We start from the raw sequence: 12,443 nt of genomic DNA on the forward strand, positions 1-12,443 counted from the left end.
ATTTTAATACCTTGACTTTACATTCATAATGGGTAATCTCGAACACCTCCAAATTCAAACTTCCAAGAGAAGTTAACCAGTAGAAAACGTCTTTTAAAAGTTTTTAATGCAAATGCTTATGACATCAATGGAACATATCTCGTAATTTTAAATTGGCGTTACTTGGTGAAGAAAAATCGTAATTGAATTCTGTGCCTCATTAATTAAAGAGAAAAATCAGTACTATATGATATGACTAAGGAAAAAATCCCAATACCTTTTGTATCTTCTGTACATAATTTAAAAATTAGCCAAAAACGCTGTTTTTTGGTACATAACCTAAAATATCTCGAAATCCTCACATGATAGGCCAATTTTGACCCCAGATTAGGATTTTTCACGAAAAATAAATTCGGAAATGACCCTTTACTTTTAACATCTGACATGACCCTATTATTTGCAGGCCTGTGTTATGGTATTCGCTTATAAACAAGTGCTTTCAACCAAATAACTTAGTACGCTCCGATTCTCTTTACACTTGAAAGAAATTAAATGTTAGTGAATATTAAAGCCTACTAACAGAATAATCATTTGCACTAAAAATTTTTTTATTTATTATAAATAATAATGCTACATATCGAATAAGGAATTTCGTTTAAGTATCCATTGCTTTTATGTTAATTTATTAATACATCATATTTTTATGTTGTATGGATAAAATATCACATAGATAACGTAATTCTATAACGTCTAGATGTTCTAAAAAGTAAGTAATGTTTATTAAGAACTAAATTCTTTTTTTAAATAACGCTGAACACACGATTATTTTCGTTAGTGATAACTGCAATCAATTTATGTTAATGAGATATATAGAATCAAAGAAAAATACAGCACTCATTTATTAATAATAAAATGTGCTTGCCTATTTGTTGTAAATAGGTAATAATGCAGATCAATACAGAGATGGCCTTGATTAACTGATAATTTATAACAGACATTTTGTAACTACCAAAAAAATTCATTAAATAATTCCATTAAATTTCAATATTGATTATTATTTGTAACTTGCATATTAAAAAGTGTTTTAAACTACTTATCACCCAACCCCTAAGATTTTACTGTTTTATAATTAAAACTGCTCTTTATAAAAAATTCGTGGGGAAGATCTGAAACTGAAACCTAGAAACTATATAGCTTCTGGTTAAAAAGACAAAGATATGAAGCGATACTTTATAGTAGTGCCTTATCTTCTATTGGAGAAAGCTGCCCAGCAGACTTGTTTCGATCGTGGTAAGTTGACCCTAACTTAGCTAACAAGTAATGACCAACCTTATTTTTCTGTCAATGATAGACAATATTAGAAATGACATTATTCTATTAATGGAATCCATAAGGACTTTTCAACTTGAAACCTGACTGACCTAAGAACACTAAAGATTCGTGGCCAGCTTGTGGTATGAATTCTTTGAAGAACTGCGGATAAGGCTACTGGAGATCATTGCCGAGTGCTTCAGTATCCACGAGTTGATTCTTGAGAAACAAATTAAGGTGGATTAACTAATGATGTATGTCTTAAGTCGAATTGTCAGACAAAGTCAAACGAACTTTTTTGACGAAACACCTCAGAGACATTGAGAACACGAACCGTATAAGACATCAGCTCCGGCGAATGTCACTAAAGTCGCTGGAGATAGCAACTTCAGAGGTTGATTGCTTAATTTGGGTAGGCATAATTAAGTGTTACTTGAGTGACTTCTCCAGCACCCCTGTAATAATAAGAAAACTGAACGGCATCTTCCGATTTTGTATCGACTACAGAAATCTGATGAAGATGACTGAACGGAATGCTTACATTCTTTCAAGCAGGGCCTAAGTCCTTGATGGCTGTGTAGCGCTGAATATCCATCAAAGATTGGCTCAAAACAAGCCTACTACCTGGTTTCAGTGGCTAAATAAGGGCAGTGGTATCTTCGCTATGCCTAGCAGTGAACTTTGGCATTTAACCAGGATTTCCATCAGACTTACAAATGACCCTTCAACTTTGATGTTTCAACGTCTCATTCACATGCTCTTTAGCCCAGAGCTACAACCCCATACCTGAGTTACTTTCATGACATTGTAATCAGAATCGATTTCATTAATGAGCTCCTTAATAACCTAAAGTTGGTGCTTACTTGGTTAAACAGGCTGGAGAAAAAGTCAAACCTAGTAAATGGGAATTAAGCGTGTCAGTAATATCTTGGATTTATGTTGAACCAAAATAACTTGAGGCTGTACCTAGATAAAGTTGTATCAGATTGTGAGTACCCACCGCTTTCAAGCGTCAAAGAGTTTTGTCAGTTTTAAGGTATGTTGGGTTAATACTCTAGATATAAGGACTGAGACTTAGAGGTTTCGTTGTTCTGCCTACTTCGTAAAGGGCATAAATAGACATTAGGTGAAGAATAACAGCAGATTTTTGAAGGACTAAAATTGGCTTTAACGAGGGCCCCTATGTTGGCTTGCCTTAACTTTAATAAGCTCTCCACATTATAAATAAAAGCAAGTTACTATGCTTTCGTATCTGACCTAAATCAGGAGGGGGAAGATGGAGAACATCCTGTGGTGTATACGAGAATAGTTCTGACTTCACCTGAGCCAAATTACTCCATCACTGAGAAAAATGCTTGATAGTGGTATGGGTCTTTAAAAAACTACAGTCCTATCTTAAAGGTTATGAGTTTATCGTTATAATGGACCATAGCTCGCTTAAGTGGCTCTTTAACTGAGCTATGCTCTTAGGACAAGTATCTCGTTGGCTAATGTAACTACAGCAATGAAAATATACGGTGATCCATCAAAAAGGAGCCGTAAACTACGTGCCAAATGCCCCTTCAGGCTTCATAAAAACATTGAAAAAGTGGTGAGCACCATAAGCTTCACCACTTTAATGGACCTTATCTTTTCATTAGTTTCAGGTAATAAAGCAGAATAGACCACAATTATGGTTACGAAAGAGCTAAAGACCTAGAAAGTACCGTACATCAAGCTGGACATTGCTCAGGACATCGTCGTCTTGAAAGTAAAGGTGACGCGAGCTGATCAAGGTATGGGCAGTGTAGACCTTATGATCTATGGGAGTTGACACAGATAATAAGTAAGGATGCAATTATCGGAATGGTCTTGCAGTGATTAGACTGAACCAATGTTCCAAGGCAGTGGCACCGAATGGAAGTTACCCAGCTTAATATTTTTGACACTACTGCTAGAACTGTTGTTAACTACGGCCCCTTCGACGCCGTGATCAAAATCTTCGTGCATTACGTTGGAAGGCAGTTGCGTGGTTATTACAAAAGAGTCTGGCCACTGTCAGGCGGCTTGGGCCCAAGGCTTCTCTTAGCTCATACACCTATAGTCAGCCCTCAGCAGCCATTATTGTCAGGACTCAACTGACTCTTCCTCCAAGACAATGTCAAAGAAGATCAGCAACTCTGAAGCAATGGCTATAAGTAGTCTCTGTCCCTTACCCAAGAATCTGATACTGATGATAAGCAGCTAAGCTCTGATAACGGAGACAAATTATTGGCCCTGACCTGGAACGCACCAACATCAAAGAAATGGCAATGGATGAACCCATGGAATTAGCTACAATCCTAATTATCAAGCGACTCATATCTTGAATCACTTCAGGCACCCCCGTGCTCACTGAAGCCCTCTCACACTTGACGCTAAAGAAGGGGATTAAGCACCTGGAAGAGATCACCATAATAAATAAATCTTCTGGTGCACTCTTATCTTTTTTTTAGCAAATGTAGAGATGCCTAGACAAAAGAAAGGATACAACTATCTGCTTTACCTTCGATGAGACAGGTTGAGAGAAAAGTAAAGAGATTAAGGAAAGAGGAGGAGCTCTGAGAACGACATGAAAAGGCAGAGTAACAAAAATGATAGAATGCAAAAATTATCCACCACTATCTAGGAAACCGCGAGAACCAGGTCTTAATACTCTCAGTTGTTTAACTAGAGCGTTGGCAGAGGACACCGTGGTAAGGAAGTCCAGAATACTGCTGGCTACCACCCCAGTTGTAATAATAATACGACATATTTCTCACCTTCTTGTCCATAGTCCGTGCCTACATAAAGCTCTTGGATCTTCAAGACTATTATAAGTAAGGGTGAGCCAGAAAATAAAGTAACTCCTAAACTAACAGCTTTGGAAAAAGTAAAGCAGAGAAGGCATGTTAGCTGTATCGCGAAAGCTGTCATACCATACTAAGTACTTTGAAAACCCTTAAAAGGGAATTTTGTGACTGGAGAAATATGCGTCTGCCTGGAGAATTCTATTTTGTCTCGACAATTTCAGATCCTGGGGATTGAAAGTTGGAAATGTGTGTGTCAATCCTCAACAGGCGCAACTCTTAATAAGCGCAATCCCTACTAAAACTCTTACCTTGCATCATTGGTGTGTAGTTTTTGGGATTGTGAGTCCCTCAGACGGATCCTAACCTTAACACACTTGCCTAGCTAAGCTTTAACATTCAGCAACAGAGTTTACAAGCTGAGAAGTCAAGCCCTAAGCCAGTATCTATTACACTAACTATGGTAGGTTGGCTTTGTGGACCCTAGAGTGTTCTCATTGCGGTACAGGCTATGTCAAGAACCAAGAATAACAGTGGAACTCTTCCATACACTCTCCACGTGCTGCTGGAAATGTATGCGGAATGACCTTTACTCTGATCAGGAAAGTGAAGAACCTTCTCTTCCAGCATGAGGTTCGCAGGACGTCAAACTAGAAGAAGGGGATCGGCAAAGTATGTTGCAGAGGGTCTGGCAACTTAAAGCTCCACGGGCCAATTCGAAGGAAGATTTAAATTGGGATGTATCTCTGGTGTCAACAACTATGTAGCTCTCTTAGGTAATATCCCCGAACCGCCCATTGTCTGAACGTCAGCTGGAAAGAGATAGGGAGAAAAGAAATTAAGGACGATAAGATTGGCTACAGGATTAAGTAAATAAAGTAGAACGCCTCTGGAAAAGTCTTTAGCGCTACTCATAGGACATCCAAGAAACAGTGCACCGTTGAGCTTTCCAAGTAGAGTGTGAGGAGTAGACCAGGAGACTCAATGCATCAGCACGGACAAGGGACTAGAATAAAGAATCAGAATAAAAAACTAAAGAGAAAAAATAGCAAAATGGAAAATAGGACGTCAAAATACAAACGAAAGGGAAATCCCTTGCACTGATTAAAGAACTGATAGCCTCCCAGATGATTATAATTATAGCCCATCTAGAGGTTAAGAAGCTATCTTCTGATCATAGGAGGATCATCCAGAAGAACAACTGCTGTAGTACACTAGAACGATTAGCCAAAAAGTTAACGTAAGTATGCTTCTTTTTTTTTTTAATTTTATTCTTCGGTGTTGCGTGAAAGAGAGTGAGTAAGTTAGCATTAATGATTAAGAAGCTTATGGTGCTCTAGACAATGGGTTTGTTACAAGTTAAATTTTATCTTTAAATTACCGCTGCTCTTACTGGTGCAATGTGTGTGGCTCTAAAGATCACATATTAGGACTAATGTCCAAGGAATTTTTTGTTTGGTTTGGCATCAACTGGATAAGAGATGAAGAGATGTAATTTTCCCTTTCTTGCATCATAAAAAAGCTTACAAACACCAGTAGAATATCTCCTAGATATTGAAAGTAGAGGATAAAGACAAAAAGTGTGTATCAAGAGCGTAGTAAAGATAAATGAGGGATTTTGGGTGCATGATCAGAAGTGTCGATTAACAAGTGTTCACACATTTTGTGTGTGCGTGTGTGACATCCTGAGTTGACACGAATTATATTATAACAAAAAACTATCCGTCTGTCAAAATTCCGATAAGACGTATTGTGAATATAAAGCAAGCTCATATGACAAGAGGAGCTTGTATGTCGTTTATGTGTGTAAAATTGTTTAAGTGTTAGTAAGATATCAGCAATAAAATTCAAAATTTACGTTGAACCTTGTTATAGTGACCCGATTAAATTGTGTTTAAAAGAACAAATTATTATTAAATTGCTTTGATAAAGAAATAAATTAATTACCTTTACTATTTGAATAAAGATTATTATTTAATATAAAAATAAAACAAATAAAGCTCACGAGCAAAAATCTAAGAACCCCATGAATGGCACTTAAATAAAACAGTTAAGACCAAACTCTGAACAAGTCCAGTCATAACACGTGTGTGTGTGGCTGGGTGGGCTAGGACAAGAGAGATGAGTATTGGAATAGAGAAACAGTGTGTGGGAATAGAAGCAGAGTGAGTAGAAAAAGGTGGGAGAGAGAAAGAAGCAGAGAAAGAAGAATAGCGTACACATTGCGTGCAGGGAAAGGAAAGATTGAGAGCTGAGAGAGGTCATAGAGCAACGTAAAGTAGTAAAGTATCGTAAGGTGGCAATATAGCTGAAAGTCAGACGTGTAGCAGGAGTTAGATTGTGAGTACTTTAAGTAGAGCAGAAACAAGGAGAGACGCTAGGGAACGGATGCAAACTCATGTGGCGATCGTGTCATCGTCACTAGTACCCTTTCCGTCTTTTATTTACAGACATAAGGGTAGTGTTACAATATCAGAAAGCTTTTGGGGTGTACACTAGTCTCTTTAATTTTTTTTCCCTTTCTTTAAAGTTCTGACAGTAGTTTTGCAATCTTAGAGCAGTCCTTAATGAATCTGAAAATAATATTTGACTAGGTCTAGAAACTGTCTTATATTTTCGATAATTTTTGAGTTAAAAAATCTTTCATGACTTGTATCTTTTTGATGTGTAGTTTATTTCTTTTTGACTCATAATATGCTTAAAAAAGATGAATTTCTTTTGCAGAAATGTAACTCGTCCTTACTGAAGTTCTACTTTTTGCGGTTTTTAGGTGGTCAAAAAATAAGAGAACACTATATACAATACTATAAAGTGCTTATGATCTACTAAGTCTATGTCGTATATGATAATATTTTCTAAATACACTTGAAGTTAGAAACTAACTAGCCTCTTTAATATCTAAACCATTACTAGTTTAAAAGTAGCTAGTGCATTTTTCAACCCTCTGAGGCATTTAATTGATAATGTGTATATGGTGTTGAAAAAGCTGTTTTTTAATTTACCATGTTTGGCCATTGGTATTTATTGGAATCGGCTTGGCAGATCAAAAACTAAAAAGTATACTGATCCATCCAGTTAATTCATCATATCAGCTTTATAAGGTCATCACCAATAGTTTTTTAAATAAAATTTCTAAAATTAACATCAACTCTTGATCTGAAATTTTCTTGACTATTAAGTTTTCTTGAACAATAAAAATTAAATCCAAGATTAGGAAGGTTTAATTATTTCATTATTAAGATTTTTTAAGTATTCTACAAGAAGTTTTCAGTGAACTGGTGGGAGAAGATCTTGCTTGGTGTTAATAGAAGTAAAGTTTTCTATTAATATTTCATGTGCAACTCAATTTTACATGGGAAAGAGCCTCCTAAGAGATAAAAGATTTTGAGATACTCTTAAACTAAGTCGCAGACTCCATCTTCCTGTTTTAGTTTAAATAATTGTTACTCACGAGTTTCTTTAGTTTTTTTGCTCGCTTAGGATTATTTTAAATCATTTAAGTCTTCTCTTCACTATTTATATGATGGTTTAGTTCAGGACTTTATACTAAAATGGACAAAATTTTTTGAAACTATACTTCTATAGGCGCGTTATGCACTACAGAGTAAATGAACGATTTCAGATTAATGACGTTGAGAAAATGTATAATGAAAATGAATTTCTTGTTTTATTTTTCCTCTTGCCTCGTCCCACCAGTCCGTTATACATCCCCTCATCTCATCATGCTGCAGTGCTACACCAGCAATGTAGTCCCTTCTACACCTGCCCACACTGCAACCCACCCCACTATTCCGTACAAGTCCCTTCTTCTTCATACAACACTATACATTTTTAATCTTATAAATCTTATTTCTCTTCTTTTAACCAATAAAAAAAAGAATAAAAAACAAAAAAAACAACCATATTTCAAACAGACTTGAACCCCTGACCTCTTGCATACTAGCCGAGGCCCCTATCCACTTTGCCATGACTAGTCCTGGTATTAAAAATTTGATTACTTTGTCTTATGGTCTGGTTCATAATCTATTTGTGAAAAAAATTTTCATTTACTATTTACTAATTAATTTGGCTAAGTTATAAATTATAGCAAGAAATAAGTTTTTTTCAAAATCATAGAAATTAGTGTATTTTAGCAGAGCAGCTTTGCTGTGAGTTAATGAACACTTAATAACTTATTATACGCTTGTTTATTTTAAAATAAATAAATAATTGCTAATACAGTTTTTACAATTTTTTTAAATTACTCAAAAATTAAAAAAAAAATTTTGTACTGCACACACACAACAACAAATTTTTATTGCATCTCATCATTACACACGTCTTCCTTTGTGGTTTAGGTTATTTTTTGACTTAAGGACGTTTATCACATAGTTAGTGGAATACATGTTAAGCACAAAGTTAAGTGGGGTAGGAGGAGTGCTAATGTATGCAGCAACACTGGAAACTATTTTTTTCATATGGATTTTTTTACATTGATACACGCTTTAACGCATACTTGACTTTTACTCTCTTGTCTTGTTAAAAAAATTAAAGTTTAAATTACAGATGTATTAAGAAATAAGAAAGGTTTATTTATAAATAATATTTTATACCAACAAAAACAGAGATGTTCATACAGATCTTATAAATGCAACTTAACGTAATTTTTCCAAAAGGTTAGATGTTAATCTTGATGAGCGTAAATTTAATGGATCTACAATTTTTCAGAGCTTTTTTATGCTATTTCTTGTAAACGTTTGATGTTTGAAAAATATCTACCATAAAAACCTATGTGTAATGAACATCCTGAAGGTACCCATTTACTAGCATGCAATACTTTGCTATTCAACAAAGAAGTACTACAGGATGGTTTGTCCTGATTTTTCAGATAAAATTATATTTTTGGTATTACGTATAAGGTAGGAGTAAATATGTGAGCGTATGTGACGAATGTTAGCGTGTCGTTAGAAATATAATCAGCGTAGGTAGTAGGAAGTTGGAAATCATTGGAAAATTTTATCAAAGCGCACAGTCTTGTACTCGACAGCCTGCATATTGTTTATTTTGTATTGTGCTGTAGTGTATTGTTTATTATTTTTTATTTATAAAATGTTAAAATAATTATCGAAACCACGACCAATTAAAGTAGGTATGGAATTTTTACACAATTCTTTTACAATGCAACTGCATGTAAAGATAAGATTTTTTACTAGAAAACATATAAAAAAAAGTATAGTTAAAGATGTTGCAGTTTTTTTTAGATATTTTTCATACTATTTTGAACATACGTTTAACGTTTGTATAATATATGTCACAAACAACCTATGTGTGAAGAACGCCCGGAAAGGACATTCACTGGCATGTAATACCACCTTATTTGAGAAATCAGTACAACAGTATGGTTTTTAAGAAGTTTTTAAATACAACTATATTTTAGATATAACGTATGGAGTAGGAATAGTGTGTAAGTGTATGTGACACATATGAGCGTAACGTTAAATATGCAATCACCGTAGACGGTAGGAAGTTGTTTTTAAAGTATTGGATGATTTTATGAAACTGCATAGTCTTATACTGGCCAGCCTCCATATTGTTTACATTGTATTGTGCCATTATATATTTTTGATAATTTTTAAATTATTTAATATTAATATATTTATTTAATCTATACCCAACTAACTTAAGTATGCTCATTAAAATGATGGTTTTACCATCTTTGTACACATTATCTTTCATAGGAGGTATATTTATATTCGAACATATATATTATCTACCATACAACTTTCTAGAAGTACAACTTCATACTTGGGAACATAAGCACCTACAGTCCACTGGTTTTGGATCTACTTGAATTTTATGCATTTATATCTTTGGAATTTATAGCCATAATACTCCACTAGCCATTTAGATTTTGTGTTATCACTTCTTTTATCCAAACATTACCTTGCACTTTATTTTTTATGGTAAGCAACTTTCTATGTATCTAGTAGTTATTTAATTAATTTGTACATCTCCACATAAGTGGGTCTTAATAATATATTTGACAGATTTATCTTTATTTTGTTATCCAGAAGTAGACTCGTATTACTTATACTGCTATAACAAGGGGAGATGTCATCGATTAGGTTACATTTGGTCTTTTTCTCTAATGGGTACTATATTTATACTGATAAGTGTTGTTACTTTTGATATCAAAAGAATTAATAGTCCACTGACTTCAACCCTTTCTAGTCAAAATGAACTTTCCGTACTTATTCTGAAATCGCATGTCCACCCATATATTGGTTAATTTATTATATTTAGGAGTATAACATTTTCTCTGTGAGCTTACAACATGTTCATCATAAGTTTTTTTTATTTTTTTTTTATCAATTCTTTTTTTAGGACAAAGTATATTTTTATTTCAATCAATAAATGTAGCAAAAACTTTTTTTAAAGTTTGTTGAGTGGCTCGTTTTTATTTCTGTTTTCTAATGACATTATTTTCTAAGACATCCTCAAAAATGGAATAATATACTTCACCTTTTTTTAAAGTTTTGACCAAGTAGTTCACCATCTTTCATAGAAAAACCGTTAGGCACAATATGGAAAATTGTACGTCTTCTTTGTATCGTTATGATTAAATTTTTTTTTGTCATAACTGGGTGGGGTGATACGTTTGTTAAATCAAGTATACTATCAATCTCTATTATGATTCCAAGATCTCATTGACTTATTCTCAATGAGTTTGCTATAGCTCTCTTGTCAAGCATAAAAATTATGTAAAAGTTTGTACTTTCAGGGACGCGTAATTTTTTACTTGTTGGTTCATTATCTTTTCCTAATCTTTGATATGCGCAAATGTTAATGATCTTGATTTTGTTGTGAGCTGCTAGTAACTTTAAGTAATCTGCCAGGCGATTGACTCTTGGGTGCCAACAAATTTGTAAATTTTGATCTTCATAGTTAGAATTTAGATTTTATTTATTGTGTTTATTTTAATTATTTGAAGGATATCAATTGTAATTATTATTTCTGGCTCCAGAGGATTGATAATTTCAAGAATCGAAATTTTAATATTATGATAAGTAATGACTAGTAGAGTCTTTATAATTGTATTTTCGAAAATAATTTTGAGCGTCATTGTTACTTCTATGTGGATTCCAGCAATACCTCCCTTTATCAGTGTTTTTAAAACTTTTTTCGAAAGTCTAAGTTGTTATTAAATTGCGTATTAGAACTATTATTATAATTAGGGTTGTACGTTAATCAACTACTAATGTTTTGTATGGAATGCTGTTCACATTGTTGGATATCATATCTGCCTTGTTAATAATTGTTCTAGAAATTAACGTAGGGTAGTCCTTGATAACAAGAGTCTGGAATTTTTCTGCTGACATGCGACTGTTTGTTACATTTTTAAAAGCAGCTGCTATGATCTGTCATAATTTGGTAACTACTTGGTGGCTTATTATGGGTGTTAATCTTTTCATAAATAAATAAAAATAATCGTAGTCTTCACCTTCTTATTGTCCCTACCTTCAGCACACCTTCTGTAACTGAGCTTGGTGATAAACAACTATTTTTTAGGTTGCAAACCTTTTTTTTTAATACGTTGTGAATGCTTCAAGATTTTTAAAGTCCGGATTGCTTACGATTATACGTGCAGCACTTCGTACTTTTTTCAATACTGCTCTCTCATATAAGAACTGTTAGTCATTTTTGACCCAGCTTTTTTTTCCTTACATCTTTTACGTAGTCAACTTCAATAACTTTCAACGAATTATTCAATTTTTGACGATGATGTTCACAGACGCATGATTTACCAAGTAAGCCCTTTTCATAGACCATAATGATGTTTCAAACTAACTGCAGCTTAATTTGTAATCTTGTACAGTTTTGTTACTTTTTCAGGTGTAACGGAAGAAGGAAAAATCATAGCCCTTTTCCCTTTTTCTGACTCAGAGATGTTGAGAGAGAAAAAGAGAGAGAGAGAGTCTGTACTCCTGCCTCTCACAAGGGTAACGGAATTTCTAATTCTCCAGGGCGACACGAGCTGACTTCCTCTTTAATAGCTAGAATTGAAAAACATGTTGACTAAAATTCTACCGAAAATTCTGAATTATTTTTGCAACATTAAAATTAGTCAAAACTACCCACAAACCTTATTATGTTAACTTGCGACAGAAGCAATACCATTCTCTTCATCAGTATTTAACTATTACAACTACTATTTTTATTATTATTATTATTATTAATGTTATTTAATTACTATTAGTATTATTAGTATCATTATTTTTATTATTATTATTGTTATTATTATTATTATTATTATTATTATTCGTATCATTGATATTATTGTGCCTATTATTAAGATTATTATTATTA

This window comes from Copidosoma floridanum, unplaced genomic scaffold, assembly GCF_036245765.1.
Source record: "Copidosoma floridanum isolate Cflo_tuat_1 unplaced genomic scaffold, Cflo_Japanese_pri ptg000020l, whole genome shotgun sequence".
Taxonomy (NCBI): Eukaryota; Metazoa; Arthropoda; class Insecta; order Hymenoptera; family Encyrtidae; genus Copidosoma; species Copidosoma floridanum.